Source organism: Ascidiella aspersa, chromosome 3, assembly GCF_963924565.1.
Source record: "Ascidiella aspersa chromosome 3, kaAscAspe10.2, whole genome shotgun sequence".
NCBI lineage: Eukaryota > Metazoa > Chordata > Ascidiacea > Phlebobranchia > Ascidiidae > Ascidiella > Ascidiella aspersa.
Window position 1 is genome coordinate 390089 of NC_139449.1, and position 22089 is coordinate 412177.

Consider the following 22089-nt stretch of genomic DNA (forward strand, 5'->3'; position numbering starts at 1 on the left):
ACTATATCTATGGTTTTCTTGGTTAATTAATAGGTTTCATATAATTCTGTTGCGGCAAGCGATGTTGGGTGATATTTTCTAAATCCGTGTTGATGTTTACCGATAGTTTCATGTTTTGCAAAAAAATTAAGAAGTTGATGGTGCAATACTTTTTCAAAAATAGAGGTAACAGGTATTGGCCTGAAGTCATTAGATGTTAATGGTCTACTTATTTTTGGGTATATTTTCATTTTTTTCGAAAAAAATTTTGGTAAAGTTATTGTCAGTTTCGACTCCGACTGTTTTCCTCAGGCCATTGTATTTTTAGTAACACTTTTCAAACAAGATAAGTTACGCAAAAAATATGCCCAAGTATTATGTATATAGGACATTATATCGAGAAATGTGTATTTTTTATCCAATGCGTCGCGTCTCCTAAATTAAAATTTTAACGAAATAAAGGCACTTTTTTCGCGCTTCGCCCGATCGCTTTGTGGGAGTGAGTAAGAAATGGAGTGATTGGTTATTCACTTTGTTCCATGTGTGTAAAGCAGTGGTTCTTAACCGGGGTGCCGGGGCACCTTAATGTGTCATTTCTAATCCTCAAGGATGGCCCTGCACCGCGACATATTTGTCAATATTCAAGAATCTGATTTTTGCTCAACTTTTACAACTTTTTGTGTAAGATTAGAGTGGGATAAAACCAATTAAAACTTCGTAAGTTGTGTAGAGTTGATGTGGGTTGTTTCAGTTCCGTTTATTGTGACATTCTAGTAAATTATCTACTGAAAAATCTTGTAGGGGTGTCGCAATCTATTAATTATTTCTGAGGGGTGCCGTTAGAATCAATCTTGGTTTATGATGTCAGCCCTCCACCAGTTGCCACTAACCAGAAAAGAAGTGGAGGGGCGCAGTCATCTACTTTACTAACAGGATTACCGAATAAAAAACTTTGAAGGAAAAAGGAATTGGAAACAACAAATTACACTGCAGTACAAAAAAACAAAACAATACAAAACAAAACAAAAATTATTCCGAAAAAACAGACCACAAAATGGAAAAGGAACCTCACCCAAAAAAGATTGGTCCTGCGTTGTGTGTGGTGAAAGCTATTTGAGCTCCACAGAAGACTGGATACAATGCAGCCAATATGGGCACTAGAGGAATGTGCTGACCCAGAAGGACCACTCTTTACATGTGATTTATGTACATAAGCTCATGATTGTCAGTTTTAAACTTCTAATATTCGTTGTTTTTAATAAATTTAAACTTAAATGGAAATGTCTGTTTTTTTAAATGACTATAGTTTTGAAATTCATGTTTTGTCGCAGGTAAATTGAAAGCTTTTGTATCTTTATGGTATACATTAGGCGTTGTAAAATAAGTATATCAAGAATGTTAGGAAATATAATATAGTTTGCATGTGTCCCATCTCGCGGCTCATGCTGTCCAAAGTTTCATGAGACGGGACAAAAATACGATTTTTAAATCACCATTTACCAAAAAAGTTCAAATGCTAGAGGAAAACTTAAAAGTGTTAAACAAGCAGGGATGACGGAACTAACAGTTCGACCAAAAATGTTTTTTTAATTTATTGTTATAGTTTAAAGCTACAATGATATGAAACAAAAATGTCCCATCACGGGCAACCTTCCCCTACACAAAACAACAATGTTTTTGCTACATTTTAGTTTTGAAGAAGGTTTTGAAGAATATTCTTAGAAACCTTCGGTCAAAAGATAATAATGTTGCAATTACAAACCAGCAGTTCAAAATATCGCAACAAACTATTCTTACCAAAAGCTAGCCAACACACAGGGTCAGCACAAAAATGTAACGCCAAATTAAACATATTTATCTTAAATATTTTAGAAAAAAAATTCCACCACAACTAAAAGAATGCCCTGTATTGCCAAATTAAAAAAAGTATCAAAAACTTAAATGAACATTAATTCGTGGTTGAGGAGAGTTTGTCAGATCAATGTGATGAAACTAGTGGCGCTGTGTTTTGTGCAGACAGTTGCGGTAGTAGCTGTGGTGCTTTGTTGAATGTTCAGGGTGTGTCTCGTACAGATAGTGCGAAAAACATAGTAAAAAGTAAGAGTCGTGACGTACAGGATGATAGAATTAAATTGATAAAGAGTGCGACTGGATCTTTTAATTTTGATCGTTCGTGTGGTGCTGGATCACTTTGTTGACAAATTGAAAATACGAAAAATGCCAAAGAAAGAGATTAAGTATAAAGTTCGTATTCTTAAGAATTTTGTTGCGCAACATGCTAACGAGTTTGAAATTCGCGGTGAGGAGAGTTTGTCAGTTCAATGTGATTTGCAGAAGTGTTTTGATAAAATTTCGCTCGATTGTGAATTGAATTGGGCAAGTGACAAGCGTTTAAAAATGACCGCGATCGCTTATAAATATTGGTATCGGTTATCGACGATAAAAGCCGATATCCTTAAATTTCACCAGGTCATGTTTGGCATCGTTGGAAAGGTATGATAAAGCGCTACACGAATTATTTGGTCTGCCAGTGTGTAAATTGATATTTGGTCTATTTTGGTCGGTTGTTGGTGGGATGAAAATTCGCGGAAATACGCATATTTAATGCTGAATATGATATTGAATATTGATATTTTTTTTAAATATTGATTATTAATATTTTTTTATATTTTTAATATTTTTTGTAATTTAGAAAATATAGAACATTGTTATAGTTAGGGTAAACATTTTTTTCTTAAATATTTAGGATAAATATGTTTAATTTGGCGTTACTTTTTGTGCTGACTCTGTGTGTTGGCTAGGTTTTGGTCAAAGAGCGTTAGATTTGAAAGCCAAACATTTTACTTGAAGCCTCTCATCGATGCGGAAATCCTCAATCACGCAGATTTGTGTTTTTGTCACACAAACCTGCTCAGAGTAAAATTTCAGCAAACCACAGATTTAAAGCAACAGAAAAAAATAGAGTTTTTATCGGTGGATTAAAAGTAACCGGTAGATGGTGCTAGAGAAATCACCTAACTTGATAAATCGCCACATTAAAGCTAATTATTCAAACAATTATGTTTGCAGGCGATCAAAATTGTCAGTTTAATAAGTTTTTGATTCCAATCGAAGTTTAAACAACAGTTTTAATTCGTTTGTAATAAACAAAACCATTATTAAATCAACCCACATTATTTAGGCTAAGTGCGCTGGGCTAGAATCCATAAATATGAAATATTAATATTTTAATATTTTTTTTTAAGTCTAATTGCTGGCTAACTTAGGTTGCTTTGAGTAATGTGTAAAAATTTCTGATCGATATCTTGTTTACTTCCGGAGATATTACACAAAGAATTTCGAGCTGCACCCTTCCCTTTGGTATTCCTATCACATTTTCATCCTGGGGTTTATATTGCTAACAATATTTGGGTTAGGTTGAAAGTTAGTGTTTGGGTGGGTCAAGTATTATTATTATATTTGTTCTTACATATTTACGCCTTCCTTGCAATTTCAACTTTAAAAATTAGTTTTGTTAGTGTTGAAATAAATGTGGTTTGATTCTAGAACAGCGCCCCTTTTTGCCAATTGTCCTTGACGTTTCCCAAAACTTCCCAGAGACGTCATTTGGTGTAAGATCTCATCGATATAGTCAAGGTTGGAAAATAAGGCGTGCGTGGGGATAAATAAAGTGCCCATAAGCCGCACGTTAAATGCCGTCTGCCGCGATAAATCCCTCAAACGCTTCATCGCACAGTTTTCAGTATAGTACTTCATTAACAGCTGCGCAACTTTTACAAATCCCGTTGTTCAGCCGCGCAATTTTTTTAGTTTTTATTTGATGTAATCATGTTTTTTTTTAATTTTTGTCATAACATCAGATTGAACGAATTCAAAACCCAAACTTTTACAAACAATTTACGAATCAAAAGATGAAAGTTGTTAATCGTTTGGCTTCCACCGGTTCCAACATTGTAGCAACAAGACAATTATTCAACCCAGCTGCGTCAGCAAATTGCGTCATGATGTGCAGCCGTGGTATACACAGGCGACCTGACGGCATTGACGGTGAAACATTTGTATTTTGGTTGCTATATTTATATTATTGTAATCCTGAATAGATAGAATAGCAGAACCTTGTAAATTATGTCTTAAAATATTGCTGTAGCTGTTTTTAATCTTAAATTTTTTTAATTGTTTTTAATTTTTTTTTTATTTAAAAAAATAAATGTAGCTATAGTAAAGCTAACTTTTAATTTAATCAAGTACCTTTTAAACGCATAACTTATCTTTGCTCTAGAATGCAGAGTGGCTAGTGTTTAATAGTATTTTAATTTGGAAACATCATTTCACTAGGTAGTGCATTTTGCCGAGGCATTTACTTTGCAACAACTGCCTAACATGCATTCGCAGAAGGCAACCTTAAGTATTTTTTGTGGCAGAAACCGGAGGATATTGGCAAGGCAAGCCTTCAATGCGAGTTACCAATGCAACAAAATGGCTCGCAATATGACAATGTTGTAGATAGCACATCAAACCCATATATGTTTCCTGCAAGCATTTACCCTTTATATCTTGTAACTTACACCGACGTTTAATGATTCCAATTTACAACTGCCATCTGCAAATCTAATCCACTTAATGACCATTCGAATTAAAATAGTTCGGGTTCATAAAACACGTGGATTATATTCGCAAATACTGTGACATTAGCCATGTTTTGGAACAAATTCGAAGCGTGTGGTTTTATTGGATGGCAAAAAAGATTTTCAGCCATAAAACCAATATATAGCAAGGGTTTGGCCAAAATAATTTCAAGTCAAGCCCTTCTCTCCATCTATCCTCTCTATTCACTAGATGTGAAATTAAAGAAAGGGCTGCAAACTTTTATAGTAAGGTTGAACACAATAGGTGGTCTTGGTAATTTCATTACAAATACCAAATAATATACCGAATATGTTTCTGGTAAATTTGCATTTGTACGTGTTTTTCTAATCTTGATTCAGCAGATTTGCTGTTAATCACACAGCAACCACCATTTTCATGTGCTTTATGAACATTATGTAATTTTATGTAGTTTTAAAGTTTTCATTTTGCTTGCTGAAATGACTGTAGTTATTTTTATAATCAGGCTTGCTACTAGGGATGCCCGGTATTTGTAGTTTTACCCGTTAACCAAAATGTTGGGTAAAAATACGACAACCGGCTCGATACTAAATACTTAAGTTAAATTTACAAAATATGTAAAACGTGCAAGGGGTGTGACGTCACTCAGCGATGATTGTTGTGAAAAACAGTTTTACTAAAGTTGTGGAATTGCTATTTTTTGACTCAAATACTTCTTGCGTGCATTGCTAGGTTTAAAACAATAAATTGATATCGGACGAGTACCGATACCACTATTTCCGGTATCGGCTGTGGATCGATATTATCGGACATCCCTAGTTGTGACGTAAGCACTTTCCTTCACTTTCCGGTTTTAATTGTTCTATCAAACAAATCCTTGCTGCACTTAGATTGTATGGGACCAGCCTAAGCTTCTTAAACCATGAGCGCTTGCGACCCTCTTGAGCAACTTTACTGAGTGTTAATATTCACTTGGTTAGTTGTGAAATATAGGCCTAGAAGTAAAAAAGCTTAACGTTTTGTTGTCTTCAATCTCAAGTAAACTTCTGCAGTTTTGTGGCTAAAAGCCGGCCAAGCCTTAAAAAGTTTACAGACCAGAAACTAATTACAAAACACGTTGTATTGGTCGGCTTTCATAAGTTGTTGGATTCCCATTAATTCTAAAATAATTGCACAAATTTAATCGCAGAAAGTTGTCTATCACAAAACAACCACCAATTATTTGTACAGAAACGTAGCGATCGCGCAATATTGCAGCAACAATGAGTCTCTACGGCGTGTAAAACAAAGTGTATTATGACGCGCTATTTTGCTTGTTTGTTGTCTATTGAGATTACGTCATACTCACCTCCATTCTGAGGGGAACGCGACGTAACACAGGTGATTGTGACGTCATTATATGATGCATTATTATGCGAATTTAACTTCAAAATCAAGGACATTTAAGGAACAGGTTTGGTCATCAAGATTTGAGCAATACAACACTTAACCTTTAATTTCAAATTTAACTAAATTAATTAAAAACTTACCAAAACTCGTTTTAAGCAATCGCGTCGATGGTGTAACGATTAGCATTGGTGCCTTCCAACCAGACTTGGACAACTAGATAATTCTAGTTTTCTAATTCATTGAATTGGAGCAAAATGCGGCTAATTCTTATTCTAATCTAATCTAATTTGTGAATTGCCTGTGTGCTCCAATTCTAGTTCTAATCTAATTCGTATTTTTCCAAAACTGCTACTTTGTCCAACGGCATTTTTAGTCACTCAGTTGAAACACAGAATTTCAATTAAAACTCTTTGGTTGGAACGAGTTGTATGTAATTTTTACAGTCTAAAAAGCATAAAAATTAGCACACACATATTTACCATTCACATTCTTATAAGAATATTTTGCGATTAAATTAAATTGGTTGTATGTGATTCTAGTTCAAATTCTAGGTGAAATTTGTTTTTTTAGGAATTCGGTAATTCTAATTCTAATCTAATTTGAAAAAACTCAAAACAATCTAATTCTAATTCTAATCTAATTTAGAAAAAGCTGAAATAAATCTAGTTGTCCAAGTCTGCTTCCAACCACTAGTTCCGGGTTCGACTCCCGTTCAACGCACTTAATTTTAATTTCAAATTTAACTAAATTAATTAAAAACTTACCAAAACTACTTTTAAACAGTCCCGTCGATCGTGTAACGGTTAGCATTGGTGCCTTCCAAGCACTAGTTCCTCCCGGTCGACGCACTTAACTTTTAATTTCAAATTTAACTAATTTAATTAAATAATCTTCTGAAAACAAGTTTTAAACAGTCGCGTCGATGGTGTAACGGTTAGCATTGGTGCCTTCCAAGCACTAGTTCCGGGTTCGACGCACTTAATTTTCAATTTCAAATTTAACTAATTAATTAAAAACTTACCAAAACTACTTTTAAACAGTCGCGTCGATGGTGTAACGGTTAGCATTGGTGCCTTCCAAGCACTAGTTCCGGGTTCGACTCCCGGTCGTCGAACTTAATTTTCAATTTTAAATTTAACTAAATTAATTAAAAACTTACTAAAACTAGTTTTAAACAGTCGCGTCGATGGTGTAACGGTTAGCATTGGTGCCTTCCAAGCACTAGTATCGGGTTCGACTCCCGTCGTCGCACTTAACTTTTAATTTCAAATTTAACTAATTTAATTAAATAATCTTCTGAAAACAAGTTTTAAACAGTCGCGTCGATGGTGTAACGGTTAGCATTGGTGCCTTCCAAGCACTAGTTCCGGGTTCGACGCACTTAACTTTTAATTTCAAATTTAACTAAATTAATTAAAAACTTACCAAAACTACTCTTAAACAGTCGCGTCGATGGTGTAAGGGTTAGCATTGGTGCCTTCCAAGCACTAGTTCCAGGTTCGACTCCCGGTCAACGCACTTAATTTTCAATTTCAAATTTAACTACATTAATTAAAAACTTACCAAAACTACTTTTAAACAGTCGCGTCGATGGTGTAACGGTTAGCATTGGTGCCTTCCAAGCACTAGTTCCAGGTTCGACTCCCGTTCGACGCACTTAATTTTCATTTTCAAATTTAACTAAATTAATTAAAAACTTACCAAAACTAGTTTTAAACAGTCGCGTCGATGGTGTAACGGTTAGCATTGGTGCCTTCCAAGCACTAGTTCCAGGTTCGACTCCCGTTCGACGCACTTAATTTTCAATTTCAAATTTAACTAAATTAATTAAAATCTTTACAAAACTACTTTTAAACAGTCGCGTCGATGGTGTAACGGTTAGCATTGGTGCCTTCCAAGCACTAGTTCCGAGTTCGACTCCCGGTCGACGAATTAATTTTCAATTTCAAATTTAACTAATTAATTAAAAACTTACCAAAACTAGTTTTAAACAGTCGCGTCGATGGTGTAACGGTTAGCATTGATGCCTGTCAAAAACTAGTTCCGGGTTCGACTCCCGTCGTCGCACTTAACTTTTAATTTCAAATTTAACTAATTTAATTAAATAATATTCTGAAAACAAGTCTTAAACAGTCGCGTCGATGGTGTAAGGGTTAGCATTGGTGCCTTCCAAGCACTAGTTCCAGGTTCGACTCCCGGTCAACGCACTTAATTTTCAATTTCAAATTTAACTAAATTAATTAAAAACTTACCAAAACTAGTTTTAAACAGTCGCGTCGATGGTGTAACGGTTAGCATTGGTGCCTTCCAAGCACTAGTTCCAGGTTCGACTCCCGGTCAACGCACTTAATTTTCAATTTCAAATTTAACTAATTTAATTAAATAATCTTCTGAAAACAAGTTTTAAACAGTCGCGTCGATGGTGTAACGGTTAGCATTGGTGCCTTCCAAGCACTAGTTCCAGGTTCGACTCCCGGTCAACGCACTTAATTTTCAATTTCAAATTTAACTACATTAATTAAAAACTTACCAAAACTACTTTTAAACAGTCGCGTCGATGGTGTAACGGTTAGCATTGATGCCTTCCAAGCACTAGTGCCGGGTTCGACTCCCGTCGTCGCACTTAACTTTTAATTTCAAATTTAACTAAATTAATTAAAAACTTTACAAAACTACTCTTAAACAGTCGCGTCGATGGTGTAAGGGTTAGCATTGGTGCCTTCCAAGCACTAGTTCCAGGTTCGACTCCCGGTCAACGCACTTAATTTTCAATTTCAAATTTAACTAAATTAATTAAAAACTTTACAAAACTACTTTTAAACAGTCGCGTCGATGGTGTAACGGTTAGCATTGGTGCCTTCCAAGCACTAGTTCCAGGTTCGACTCCCGGTCAACGCACTTAATTTTCAATTTCAAATTTAACTAATTTAATTAAATAATCTTCTGAAAACAAGTTTTAAACAGTCGCGTCGATGGTGTAACGGTTAGCATTGGTGCCTTCCAAGCACTAGTTCCAGGTTCGACTCCCGGTCAACGCACTTAATTTTCAATTTCAAATTTAACTAATTTAATTAAATAATCTTCTGAAAACAAGTTTTAAACAGTCGCGTCGATGGTGTAACGGTTAGCATTGATGCCTTCCAAGCACTAGTGCCGGGTTCGACTCCCGTCGTCGCACTTAACTTTTAATTTCAAATTTAACTAAATTAATTAAAAACTTACCAAAACTACTCTTAAACAGTCGCGTCGATGGTGTAAGGGTTAGCATTGGTGCCTTCCAAGCACTAGTTCCAGGTTCGACTCCCGGTCAACGCACTTAATTTTCAATTTCAAATTTAACTACATTAATTAAAAACTTACCAAAACTACTTTTAAACAGTCGCGTCGATGGTGTAACGGTTAGCATTGGTGCCTTCCAAGCAGTTGTTCCGAGTTCGACTCCCGGTCGACGCACTTAATTTTCAATTTCAAATTTAACTAAATTAATTAAAAACTTTACAAAACTACTTTTAAACAGTCGCGTCGATGGTGTAACGGTTAGCATTGGTGCCTTCCAAGCACTAGTTCCGAGTTCGACTCCCGGTCGACGCACTTAATTTTCAATTTCAAATTTAACTAATTAATTAAAAACTTACCAAAACTAGTTTTAAACAGTCGCTTCGATGGTGTAACGGTTAGCGTTGGTGCCTTCCAAGCACTAGTTCCGGGTTCGACTCCCGTCGTCGCACTTAACTTTTAATTTCAAATTTAACTAATTTAATTAAATAATATTCTGAAAACAAGTTTTAAACAGGCGCGTCGATGGTGTAACGGTTAGCATTGGTGCCTTCCAAGCACTAGTTCCAGGTTCGACTCCCGGTCAACGCACTTAATTTTCAATTTCAAATTTAACTAAATTAATTAAAAACTTACCGAAACTAGTTTTAAACAGTCGCGTCGATGGTGTAACGGTTAGCATTGGTGCCTTCCAAGCACTAGTTCCAGGTTCGACTCCCGGTCAACGCACTTAATTTTCAATTTCAAATTTAACTAATTTAATTAAATAATCTTCTGAAAACAAGTTTTAAACAGTCGCGTCGATGGTGTAACGGTTAGCATTGGTGCCTTCCAAGCACTAGTTCCAGGTTCGACTCCCGGTCAACGCACTTAATTTTCAATTTCAAATTTAACTAATTTAATTAAATAATCTTCTGAAAACAAGTTTTAAACAGTCGCGTCGATGGTGTAACGGTTAGCATTGGTGCCTTCCAAGCACTAGTTCCGGGTTCGACTCCCGTCGTCGCACTTAACTTTTAATTTCAAATTTAACTAAATTAATTAAAAACTTACCAAAACTACTCTTAAACAGTCGCGTCGATGGTGTAAGGGTTAGCATTGGTGCCTTCCAAGCACTAGTTCCAGGTTCGACTCCCGGTCAACGCACTTAATTTTCAATTTCAAATTTAACTACATTAATTAAAAACTTACCAAAACTACTTTTAAACACTCGCGTCGATGGTGTAACGGTTAGCATTGGTGCCTTCCAAGCACTAGTTCCAGGTTCGACTCCCGGTCAACGCACTTAATTTTCAATTTCAAATTTAACTAAATTAATTAAAAACTTACCAAAACTACTTTTAAACAGTCGCGTCGATGGTGTAACGGTTAGCATTGGTGCCTTCCAAGCACTAGTTCCAGGTTCGACTCCCGTTCGACGCACTTAATTTTCAATTTCAAATTTAACTAAATTAATTAAAAACTTACCAAAACTAGTTTTAAACAGTCGCGTCGACGGTGTAACGGTTAGCATTGGTGCCTTCCAAGCACTAGTTCCAGGTTCGACGCGCTTAATTTTCAATTTCAAATTTAACTAAATTAATTAAAAACTTTACAAAACTACTTTTAAACAGTCGCGTCGATGGTGTAACGGTTAGCATTGGTGCCTTCCAAGCACTATTTCCGAGTTCGACTCCCGGTCGACGCACTTAACTTTTAATTTCAAATTTAACTAATTTAATTAAATAATCTTCTGAAAACAAGTTTTAAACAGTCGCGTCGATGGTGTAACGGTTAGCATTGGTGCCTTCCAAGCACTAGTTCCAGGTTCGACTCCCGTTCTACGCGCTTAATTTTCAATTTCAAATTTAGCTAAATTAATTAAAACTTACCAAAACTACTTTTAAACAGTCGCGTCGATGGTGTAACGGTTAGCATTGGTGCCTTCCAAGCACTAGTTCCGGGTTCGACTCCCGGTCGACGCACTTAATTTTCAATTTCAAATTTAACTAAATTAATTAAAAACTTACCAAAACTCGTTTTAAACAGTCGCGTCGATGGTGTAACGGTTAGCATTGGTGCCTTCCAAGCACTAGTTCCGGGTTCTACTCCCGGTCGACGCACTTTATTTTCAATTTCAAATTTAACTAAATTAATTAAAAACTTACCAACACTCGTTTTAAACAGTCGCGTCGATGGTGTAACGGTTAGCATTGGTGCCTTCCAAGCACTAGTTCCGGGTTCGACTCCCGTCGTCGCACTTAACTTTTAATTTCAAATTTAACTAATTTAATTAAATAATCTTCTGAAAACAAGTTTTAAACAGTCGCGTCGATGGTGTAAGGGTTAGCATTGGTGCCTTCCAAGCACTAGTTCCAGGTTCGACTCCCGGTCAACGCACTTAATTTTCAATTTCAAATTTAACTAAATTAATTAAAAACTTACCAAAACTACTTTTAAACAGTCGCGTCGATGGTGTAACGGTTAGCATTGGTGCCTTCCAAGCACTAGTTCCAGGTTCGACTCCCGTTCGACGCACTTAATTTTCAATTTCAAATTAAACTAAATTAATTAAAAACTTACCAAAACTAGTTTTAAACAGTCGCGTCGACGGTGTAACGGTTAGCATTGGTGCCTTCCAAGCAGTAGTTCCGATTTCGACTCCCGGTCGACGCACTTAATTTTCAATTTCAAATTTAACTAAATTAATTAAAAACTTTACAAAACTACTTTTAAACAGTCGCGTCGATGGTGTAACGGTTAGCATTGGTGCCTTCCAAGCACTAGTTCCGGGTTCGACTCCCGTCGTCGCACTTAACTTTTAATTTCAAATTTAACTAATTTAATTAAATAATATTCTGAAAACAAGTCTCAAACAGTCGCGTCGATGGTGTAAGGGTTAGCATTGGTGCCTTCCAAGCACTAGTTCTAGGTTCGACTCCCGGTCAACGCACTTAATTTTCAATTTCAAATTTAACTAAATTAATTAAAAACTTACCAAAACTAGTTTTAAACAGTCGCGTCGATGGTGTAACGGTTAGCATTGGTGCCTTCCAAGCACTAGTTCCAGGTTCGACTCCCGGTCAACGCACTTAATTTTCAATTTCAAATTTAACTAATTTAATTAAATAATCTTCTGAAAACAAGTTTTAAACAGTCGCGTCGATGGTGTAACGGTTAGCATTGGTGCCTTCCAAGCACTAGTTCCAGGTTCGACTCCCGGTCAACGCACTTAATTTTCAATTTCAAATTTAACTAATTTAATTAAATAATCTTCTGAAAACAAGTTTTAAACAGTCGCGTCGATGGTGTAACGGTTAGCATTGGTGCCTTCCAAGCACTAGTTCCGGGTTCGACTCCCGTCGTCGCACTTAACTTTTAATTTCAAATTTAACTAAATTAATTAAAAACTTACCAAAACTACTCTTAAACAGTCGCGTCGATGGTGTAAGGGTTAGCATTGGTGCCTTCCAAGCACTAGTTCCAGGTTCGACTCCCGGTCAACGCACTTAATTTTCAATTTCAAATTTAACTACATTAATTAAAAACTTACCAAAACTACTTTTAAACAGTCGCGTCGATGGTGTAACGGTTAGCATTGGTGCCTTCCAACCACTAGTTCCAGGTTCGACTCCCGGTCAACGCACTTAATTTTCAATTTCAAATTTAACTAAATTAATTAAAAACTTACCAAAACTACTTTTAAACAGTCGCGTCGATGGTGTAACGGTTAGCATTGGTGCCTTCCAAGCACTAGTTCCAGGTTCGACTCCCGTTCGACGCACTTAATTTTCAATTTCAAATTTAACTAAATTAATTAAAAACTTACCAAAACTAGTTTTAAACAGTCGCGTCGACGGTGTAACGGTTAGCATTGGTGCCTTCCAAGCAGTTGTTCCGAGTTCGACTCCCGGTCGACGCACTTAATTTTCAATTTCAAATTTAACTAAATTAATAAAAAACTTTACAAAACTACTTTTAAACAGTCGCGTCGATGGTGTAACGGTTAGCATTGGTGCCTTCCAAGCACTAGTTCCGGGTTCGACTCCCGTTCGACGCGCTTAATTTTCAATTTCAAATTTAACTAAATTAATTAAAAGCTTACCAAAACTCGTTTTAAACAGTCGCGTCGATGGTGTAACGGTTAGAATTGGTGCCTTCCAAGCACTAGTTCCAGGTTCGACTCCCGTTCGACGCGCTTAATTTTCAATTTCAAATTTAACTAAATTAATTAAAAGCTTACCAAAACTCGTTTTAAACAGTCGCGTCGATGGTGTAACGGTTAGAATTGGTGCCTTCCAAGCACTAGTTCCAGGTTCGACTCCCGTTCGACGCGCTTAATTTTCAATTTCAAATTTAACTAAATTAATTAAAAACTTACCAAAACTACTTTTAAACAGTCGCGTCGATGGTGTAACGGTTAGAATTGGTGCCTTCCAAGCACTAGTTCCAGGTTCGACTCCCGTTCGACGCGCTTAATTTTCAATTTCAAATTTAACTAAATTAATTAAAAACTTACCAAAACTACTTTTAAACAGTCGCGTCGATGGTGTAACGGTTAGCATTGGTGCCTTCCAAGCACTAGTTCCGGGTTCGACTCCCGGTCGACGCACTTAATTTTCAATTTCAAATTTAACTAAATTAATTAAAAACTTACCAAAACTCGTTTTAAACAGTCGCGTCGATGGTGTAACGGTTAGCATTGGTGCCTTCCAAGCACTAGTTCCGGGTTCTACTCCCGGTCGACGCACTTTATTTTCAATTTCAAATTTAACTAAATTAATTAAAAACTTACCAACACTCGTTTTAAACAGTCGCGTCGATGGTGTAACGGTTAGCATTGGTGCCTTCCAAGCACTAGTTCCGGGTTCGACTCCCGTCGTCGCACTTAACTTTTAATTTCAAATTTAACTAATTTAATTAAATAATCTTCTGAAAACAAGTTTTAAACAGTCGCGTCGATGGTGTAAGGGTTAGCATTGGTGCCTTCCAAGCACTAGTTCCAGGTTCGACTCCCGGTCAACGCACTTAATTTTCAATTTCAAATTTAACTAAATTAATTAAAAACTTACCAAAACTACTTTTAAACAGTCGCGTCGATGGTGTAACGGTTAGCATTGGTGCCTTCCAAGCACTAGTTCCAGGTTCGACTCCCGTTCGACGCACTTAATTTTCAATTTCAAATTAAACTAAATTAATTAAAAACTTACCAAAACTAGTTTTAAGCAGTCGCGTCGATGGTGTAACGGTTAGCATTGGTGCCTTCCAAGCACTAGTTCCGGGTTCGACTCCCGGTCGACGCACTTAATTTTCAATTTCAAATTTAACTAAATTAATTAAAAACTTACCAAAACTACTTTTAAACAGTCGCGTCGATGGTGTAACGGTTAGAATTGGTGCCTTCCAAGCACTAGTTCCAGGTTCGACTCCCGGTCAACGCACTTAATTTTCAATTTCAAATTTAACTAAATTAATTAAAAACTTACCAAAACTACTTTTAAACAGTCGCGTCGATGGTGTAACGGTTAGCATTGGTGCCTTCCAAGCACTAGTTCCGGGTTCGACTCCCGGTCGACGCACTTAATTTTCAATTTCAAATTTAACTAAATTAATTAAAAACTTACCAAAACTACTTTTAAACAGTCGCGTCGATGGTGTAACTGTTAGCATTGGTGCCTTCCAAGCACTAGTTCCAGGTTCGACGCACTTAATTTTCAATTTCAAATTTAACTAAATTAATTAAAAACTTACCAAAACTACTTTTAAACAGTCGCGTCGATGGTGTAACGGTTAGCATTTGTGCCTTCCAAGCACTAGTTGCAGGTTCGACCCCCGTTCGACGCACTTAATTTTCAATTTCAAATTTAACTAAATTAATTAAAAACTTACCAAAACTACTTTTAAACAGTCGCGTCGATGGTGTAAGGGTTAGCATTGGTGCCTTCCAAGCACTAGTTCCGGGTTCTACTCCCGGTCGACGCACTTAATTTTTAATTTCAAATTTAACTAAATTAATTAAAAACTTACCAAAACTACTTTTAAACAGTCGCGTCGATGGTGTAAGGGTTAGCATTGGTGCCTTCCAAGCACTAGTTCCGGGTTCTACTCCCGGTCGACGCACTTAATTTTTAATTTCAAATTTAACTAATTTAATTAAAAACTTACCAAAACTACTTTTAAACAGTCGCGTCGATGGTGTAAGGGTTAGCATTGGTGCCTTCCAAGCACTAGTTCCGGGTTCGACTCCCGGTCGACGCACTTAATTTTCAATTTCAATATTAACTAAATTAATTAAAAACTTACCAAAACTCATTTTAAACAGTCGCGTCGATGGTGTAACGGTTAGCATTGGTGCCTTCCAAGCACTAGTTCCGGGTTCGACTTCCGGTCGACGCACTTTATTTTCAATTTCAAATTTAACTAAATTAATTAAAACTTTACCAAAACTCGTTTTAAACAGTCGCGTCGATGGTGTAACGGTTAGCATTGGTGCCTTCCAAGCACTAGTTCCGGGTTCGACTCCCGTCGACGCACTTAACTTTTAATTTCAAATTTAATAAATTTAAATAAATAATCTTCTGAAAACAAGTCTTAAACAGTCGCGTCGGTGGTGTAACGGTTAGCATTGGTGCCTTCCAAGCACTAGTTCCGGGTTCGACTCCCGGTCGACGCACTTTATTTTCAATTTCAAATTTAACTAAATTAATTAAAAACTTACCAACACTCGTTTTAAACAGTCGCGTCGATGGTGTAACGGTTAGCATTGGTGCCTTCCAAGCACTAGTTCCGGGTTCTACTCCCGGTCGACGCACTTAATTTTTAATTTCAAATTTAACTAATTTAATTAAATAATCTTCTGAAAACAAGTCTTAAACAGTCGCGTCGATGGTGTAACGGTTAGCATTGGTGCCTTCCAAGCACTAGTTCCGGGTTCGACTCCCGGTCAACGCACTTAATTTTCAATTTCAAATTTAACTAAATTAATTAAAAACTTACCAAAACTACTTTTAAACAGTAGCGTCGATGGTGTAACGGTTAGCATTTGTGCCTTCCAAGCACTAGTTGCAGGTACGACCCCCGTTCGACGCACTTAATTTTCAATTTTAAATTTAACTAAATTAATTAAAAACTTACCAAAACTACTTTTAAACAGTTTCGTCGATGGTGTAACGGTTAGCATTGGTGCCTTCCAAGCACTAGTTGCGGGATCGACTCCCGGTCGATGCACTTAATTTTCAATTTCAAATTTAACTAAATTAATTAAAAACTTACCAAAACTCGTTTTAAACAGTCGCGTCGATGGTGTAACGGTTAGCATTGGTGCCTTCCAAGCACTAGTTCCGGGTTCTACTCCCGGTCGACGCACTTAATTTTCAATTTCAATATTAACTAAATTAATTAAAAACTTACCAAAACTCATTTTAAACAGTCGCGTCGATGGTGTAACGGTTAGCATTGGTGCCTTCCAAGCACTAGTTCCGGGTTCGACTTCCGGTCGACGCACTTTATTTTCAATTTCAAATTTAACTAAATTAATTAAAAACTTACCAAAACTACTTTTAAACAGTCGCGTCGATGGTGTAACGGTTAGCATTGGTGCCTTCCAAGCACTAGTTCCGGGTTCTACTCCCGGTCGACGCACTTAATTTTCAATTTCAATATTAACTAAATTAATTAAAAACTTACCAAAACTCATTTTAAACAGTCGCGTCGATGGTGTAACGGTTAGCATTGGTGCCTTCCAAGCACTAGTTCCGGGTTCGACTTCCGGTCGACGCACTTTATTTTCAATTTCAAATTTAACTAAATTAATTAAAACTTTACCAAAACTCGTTTTAAACAGTCGCGTCGATGGTGTAACGGTTAGCATTGGTGCCTTCCAAGCACTAGTTCCGGGTTCGACTCCCGTCGACGCACTTAACTTTTAATTTCAAATTTAATAAATTTAAATAAATAATCTTCTGAAAACAAGTCTTAAACAGTCGCGTCGATGGTGTAACGGTTAGCATTGGTGCCTTCCAAGCACTAGTTCCGGGTTCTACTCCCGGTCGACGCACTTAATTTTTAATTTCAAATTTAACTAATTTAATTAAATAATCTTCTGAAAACAAGTTTTAAACAGTCGCGTCGATGGTGTAACGGTTAGCATTGGTGCCTTCCAAGCACTAGTTCCGGGTTCTACTCCCGGTCGACGCACTTAATTTTTAATTTCAAATTTAACTAATTTAATTAAATAATCTTCTGAAAACAAGTCTTAAACAGTCGCGTCGATGGTGTAACGGTTAGCATTGGTGCCTTCCAAGCACTAGTTCCGGGTTCGACTCCCGGTCAACGCACTTAATTTTCAATTTCAAATTTAACTAAATTAATTAAAAACTTACCAAAACTACTTTTAAACAGTCGCGTCGATGGTGTAACGGTTAGCATTTGTGCCTTCCAAGCACTAGTTGCAGGTTCGACCCCCGTTCGACGCACTTAATTTTCAATTTCAAATTTAACTAAATTAATTAAAAACTTACCAAAACTAGTTTTAAACAGTCGCGTCGACGGTGTAACGGTTAGCATTGGTGCCTTCCAAGCACTAGTTCCGGTTCGACTCCCGGTCGACGCACTTAATTTTCAATTTCAAATTTAACTAAATTAATTAAAACTTTACAAAACTACTTTTAAACAGTCGCGTCGATGGTGTAACGGTTAGCATTGGTGCCTTCCAAGCACTAGTTCCGGGTTCGACTCCCGGTCGACGCACTTAATTTTCAATTTCAAATTTAACTAAATTAATTTAAAACTTACCAAAACTAGTTTCAAACAGTCGCGTCGATGGTGTAACGGTTAGCATTAGTGCCTTCCAAGCACTAGTTCCGGGTTCGACTCCCGTTCGACGCGCTTAATTTTCAATTTCAAATTTAACTAAATTAATTAAAAACTTACCAAAACTACTTTTAAACAGTCGCGTCGATGGTGTAACGGTTAGAATTGGTGCCTTCCAAGCACTAGTTCCGGGTTCGACTCCCGTTCGACGCACTTAATTTTCAATTTTAAATTTAACTAAATTAATTAAAAACTTACCAAAACTACTTTTAAACAGTTTCGTCGATGGTGTAACGGTTAGCATTGGTGCCTTCCAAGCACTAGTTGCGGGATCGACTCCCGGTCGATGCACTTAATTTTCAATTTCAAATTTAACTAAATTAATTAAAAACTTACCAAAACTACTTTTAAACAGTCGCGTCGATGGTGTAACGGTTAGAATTGGTGCCTTCCAAGCACTAGTTCCAGGTTCGACTCCCGTTCGACGCACTTAATTTTCAATTTTAAATTTAACTAAATTAATTAAAAACTTACCAAAACTACTTTTAAACAGTTTCGTCGATGGTGTAACGGTTAGCATTGGTGCCTTCCAAGCACTAGTTGCGGGTTCGACTCCCGGTCGATGCACTTAATTTTCAATTTCAAATTTAACTAAATTAATTAAAAACTTACCAAAACTCGTTTTAAACAGTCGCGTCGATGGTGTAAGGGTTAGCATTGGTGCCTTCCAAGCACTAGTTCCAGGTTCGACTCCCGTTCGACGCACTTAATTTTCAATTTTAAATTTAACTAAATTAATTAAAAACTTACCAAAACTACTTTTAAACAGTCTCGTCGATGGTGTAACGGTTAGCATTGGTGCCTTCCAAGCACTAGTTGCGGGTTCGACTCCCGGTCAACGCACTTAATTTTCAATTTCAAATTTAACTAAATTAATTAAAAACTTACCAAAACTACTTTTAAACAGTCGCGTCGATGGTGTAACGGTTAGCATTGGTGCCTTCCAAGCACTAGTTCCAGGTTCGACTCCCGGTCGACGCACTTAATTTTCAATTTCAAATTTAACTAAATTAATTAAAAACTTACCAAAACTCATTTTAAACAGTCGCGTCGATGGTGTAACGGTTAGCATTGGTGCCTTCCAAGCACTAGTTCCGGGTTCGACTTCCGGTCGACGCACTTTATTTTCAATTTCAAATTTAACTAAATTAATTAAAAACTTACCAAAACTCGTTTTAAACAGTCGCGTCGATGGTGTAACGGTTAGCATTGGTGCCTTCCAAGCACTAGTTCCGGTTTCGACTCCCGGTCGACGTACTTTATTTTCAATTTCAAATTTAACTAAATTAATTAAAAACTTACCAAATATCGTTTTAAACAGTCGCGTCGATGGTGTAACGGTTAGCATTGGTGCCTTCCAAGCACTAGTTCCGGGTTCGACTCCCGGTCGACGCACTTAATTTTCAATTTCAAATTTAACTAAATTAATTAAAAACTTACCAAAACTACTTTCAAACAGTCGCGTCGATGTTGTAACGGTTAGCATTGGTGCCTTCCAAGCACTAGTTCCGGGTTCGACTCCCGGTCGACGCACTAAATTTTCAATTTAAAATTTAACTAAATTAATTAAAAACTTTACAAAACTACTTTTAAACAGTCGCGTCGATGGTATAACGGTTAGCATTGGTGCCTTCCAAGCACTAGTTCCGGGTTCGACTCCCGGTCGACGCACTTAATTTTCAATTTCAAATTTAACAAAATTAATTTAAAACTTACCAAAACTACTTTCAAACAGTCGCGTCGATGGTGTAACGGTTAGCATTGGAGCCTTCCAAGCACTAGTTCCAGGTTCGACTCCCGGTCGACGCACTAAATTTTCAATTTCAAATTTAACAAAATTAATTTAAAACTTACCAAAACTACTTTCAAACAGTCGCGTCGATGGTGTAACGGTTAGAATTGGTGCCTTCCAAGCACTAGTTCCAGGTTCGACTCCCGGTCGACGCACTTAATTTTCAATTTCAAATTTAACAAAATTAATTTAAAACTTACCAAAACTACTTTCAAACAGTCGCGTCGATGGTGTAACGGTTAGAATTGGTGCCTTCCAAGCACTAGTTCCGGGTCGACGCACTTAATTTTCAATTTCAAATTTAACTAAATTAATTAAAAGCTTACCAAAACTACTTTTAAACAGTCGCGTCGATGGTGTAACGGTTAGAATTGGTGCCTTCCAAGCACTAGTTCCAGGTTCGACTCCCTTTCGACGCGCTTAATTTTCAATTTCAAATTTAACTAAATTAATTTAAAACTTACCAAAACTTCTTTCAAACAGTCGCGTCGATGGTGTAACGGTTAGCATTGGTGCCTTCCAAGCACTAGTTCCGGGTTCTACTCCCGGTCGACGCACTTAATTTTTAATTTCAAATTTAACTAATTTAATTAAATAATCTTCTGAAAACAAGTCTGAAACAGTCGCGTCGATGGTGTAACGGTTAGCATTGGTGCCTTCCAAGCACTAGTTCCGGGTTCTACTCCCGGTCGACGCACTTAATTTTTAATTTCAAATTTAACTAATTTAATTAAATAATCTTCTGAAAACAAGTCTTAAACAGTCGCGTCGATGGTGTAACGGTTAGCATTGGTGCCTTCCAAGCACTAGTTCCAGGTTCGACGCACTTAATTTTCAATTTCAAATTTAACTAAATTAATTAAAAACTTACCAAAACTACTTTTAAACAGTCGCGTCGATGGTGTAACTGTTAGCATTGGTGCCTTCCAAGCACTAGTTCCAGGTTCGACGCACTTAATTTTCAATTTCAAATTTAACTAAATTAATTAAAAACTTACCAAAACTACTTTTAAACAGTCGCGTCGATGGTGTAACTGTTAGCATTGGTGCCTTCCAAGCACTAGTTCCAGGTTCGACGCACTTAATTTTCAATTTCAAATTTAACTAAATTAATTAAAAACTTACCAAAACTACTTTTAAACAGTCGCGTCGATGGTGTAACGGTTAGCATTGGTGCCTTCCAAGCACTAGTTCCGGGTTCGGCTCGCGGTCAGCGCACTTAATTTTCAATTTCAAATTTAACTAAATTAATTAAAAACTTACCAAAACTACTTTTAAACAGTCGCGTCGATGGTGTAACGGTTAGCATTGGTGCCTTCCAAGCACTAGTTCCGGGTTCGACTCCCGGTCGACGCACTTAATTTTAATTTCAAATTAAACTATATTAATTAAAAACTTACCAAAACTACTTTTAAACAGTCGCGTCGATGGTGTAACGGTTAGCATTGGTGCCTTCCAAGCACTAGTTCCAGGTTCGACTCCCGTTCGACGCGCTTAATTTTAAATTTTAAATTTAACTAAATTAATTAAAAACTTACCAAAACTACTTTTAAACAGTCTCGTCGATGGTGTAACGGTTAGCATTGGTGCCTTCCAAGCACTATTTCCGGGATCGACTCCCGGTCGACGCACTTAATTTTTAATTTCAAATTTAACCAAATTAATTAAAAACTTACCAAAACTCGTTTTAAACAGTCGCGTCGATGGTGTAAGGGTTAGCATTGGTGCCTTCCAAGCACTAGTTCCAGGTTCGACGCACTTAATTTTCAATTTCAAATTTAACTAAATTAATTAAAAACTTACCAAAACTACTTTTAAACAGTCGCGTCGATGGTGTAACTGTTAGCATTGGTGCCTTCCAAGCACTAGTTCCAGGTTCGACGCACTTAATTTTCAATTTCAAATTTAACTAAATTAATTAAAAACTTACCAAAACTACTTTTAAACAGTCGCGTCGATGGTGTAACGGTTAGCATTGGTGCCTTCCAAGCACTAGTTCCGGGTTCGACTCCCGGTCGACGCACTTTATTTTCAATTTCAAATTTAACTATATTAATTAAAAACTTAGCAAAAAACTGTTTTGAACAGTCGCGTCGGTGGTGTAACGGTTAGCATTGGTGCCTTCCAAGCACTAGTTCCGGGTTCGACTCCTGGTCGACGCACTTAACTTTTAATTTCAAATTTAACTAAATTAATTA

The 22089-nt window shown here is 36.8% G+C and overlaps 8 non-coding genes across 8 annotated transcripts; all 8 read left to right on the forward strand.

Moving 5' to 3' along the window:
- Positions 1 to 11141: 11141 nt before the first annotated feature.
- Trnag-ucc (transfer RNA glycine (anticodon UCC)) lies at positions 11142 to 11213 on the forward strand. Its single transcript has one exon. It is a non-coding gene; the product is annotated as a tRNA-Gly (tRNA).
- A 2555-nt stretch (positions 11214 to 13768) lies between these two features.
- Positions 13769 to 13840, forward strand: Trnag-ucc (transfer RNA glycine (anticodon UCC)). The gene has a single exon. It is a non-coding gene; the product is annotated as a tRNA-Gly (tRNA).
- Positions 13841 to 14459: 619 nt separating this feature from the next.
- Trnag-ucc (transfer RNA glycine (anticodon UCC)) lies at positions 14460 to 14531 on the forward strand. The gene has a single exon. It is a non-coding gene; the product is annotated as a tRNA-Gly (tRNA).
- Positions 14532 to 14735: 204 nt separating this feature from the next.
- Positions 14736 to 14807, forward strand: Trnag-ucc (transfer RNA glycine (anticodon UCC)). The gene has a single exon. It is a non-coding gene; the product is annotated as a tRNA-Gly (tRNA).
- A 3097-nt stretch (positions 14808 to 17904) lies between these two features.
- On the forward strand, positions 17905 to 17976 carry Trnag-ucc (transfer RNA glycine (anticodon UCC)). The gene has a single exon. It is a non-coding gene; the product is annotated as a tRNA-Gly (tRNA).
- A 1446-nt stretch (positions 17977 to 19422) lies between these two features.
- Positions 19423 to 19494, forward strand: Trnag-ucc (transfer RNA glycine (anticodon UCC)). The gene has a single exon. It is a non-coding gene; the product is annotated as a tRNA-Gly (tRNA).
- A 1681-nt stretch (positions 19495 to 21175) lies between these two features.
- On the forward strand, positions 21176 to 21247 carry Trnag-ucc (transfer RNA glycine (anticodon UCC)). Its single transcript has one exon. It is a non-coding gene; the product is annotated as a tRNA-Gly (tRNA).
- Positions 21248 to 21842: 595 nt separating this feature from the next.
- On the forward strand, positions 21843 to 21914 carry Trnag-ucc (transfer RNA glycine (anticodon UCC)). The gene has a single exon. It is a non-coding gene; the product is annotated as a tRNA-Gly (tRNA).
- The last annotated feature ends 175 nt before the right edge of the window (positions 21915 to 22089 follow it).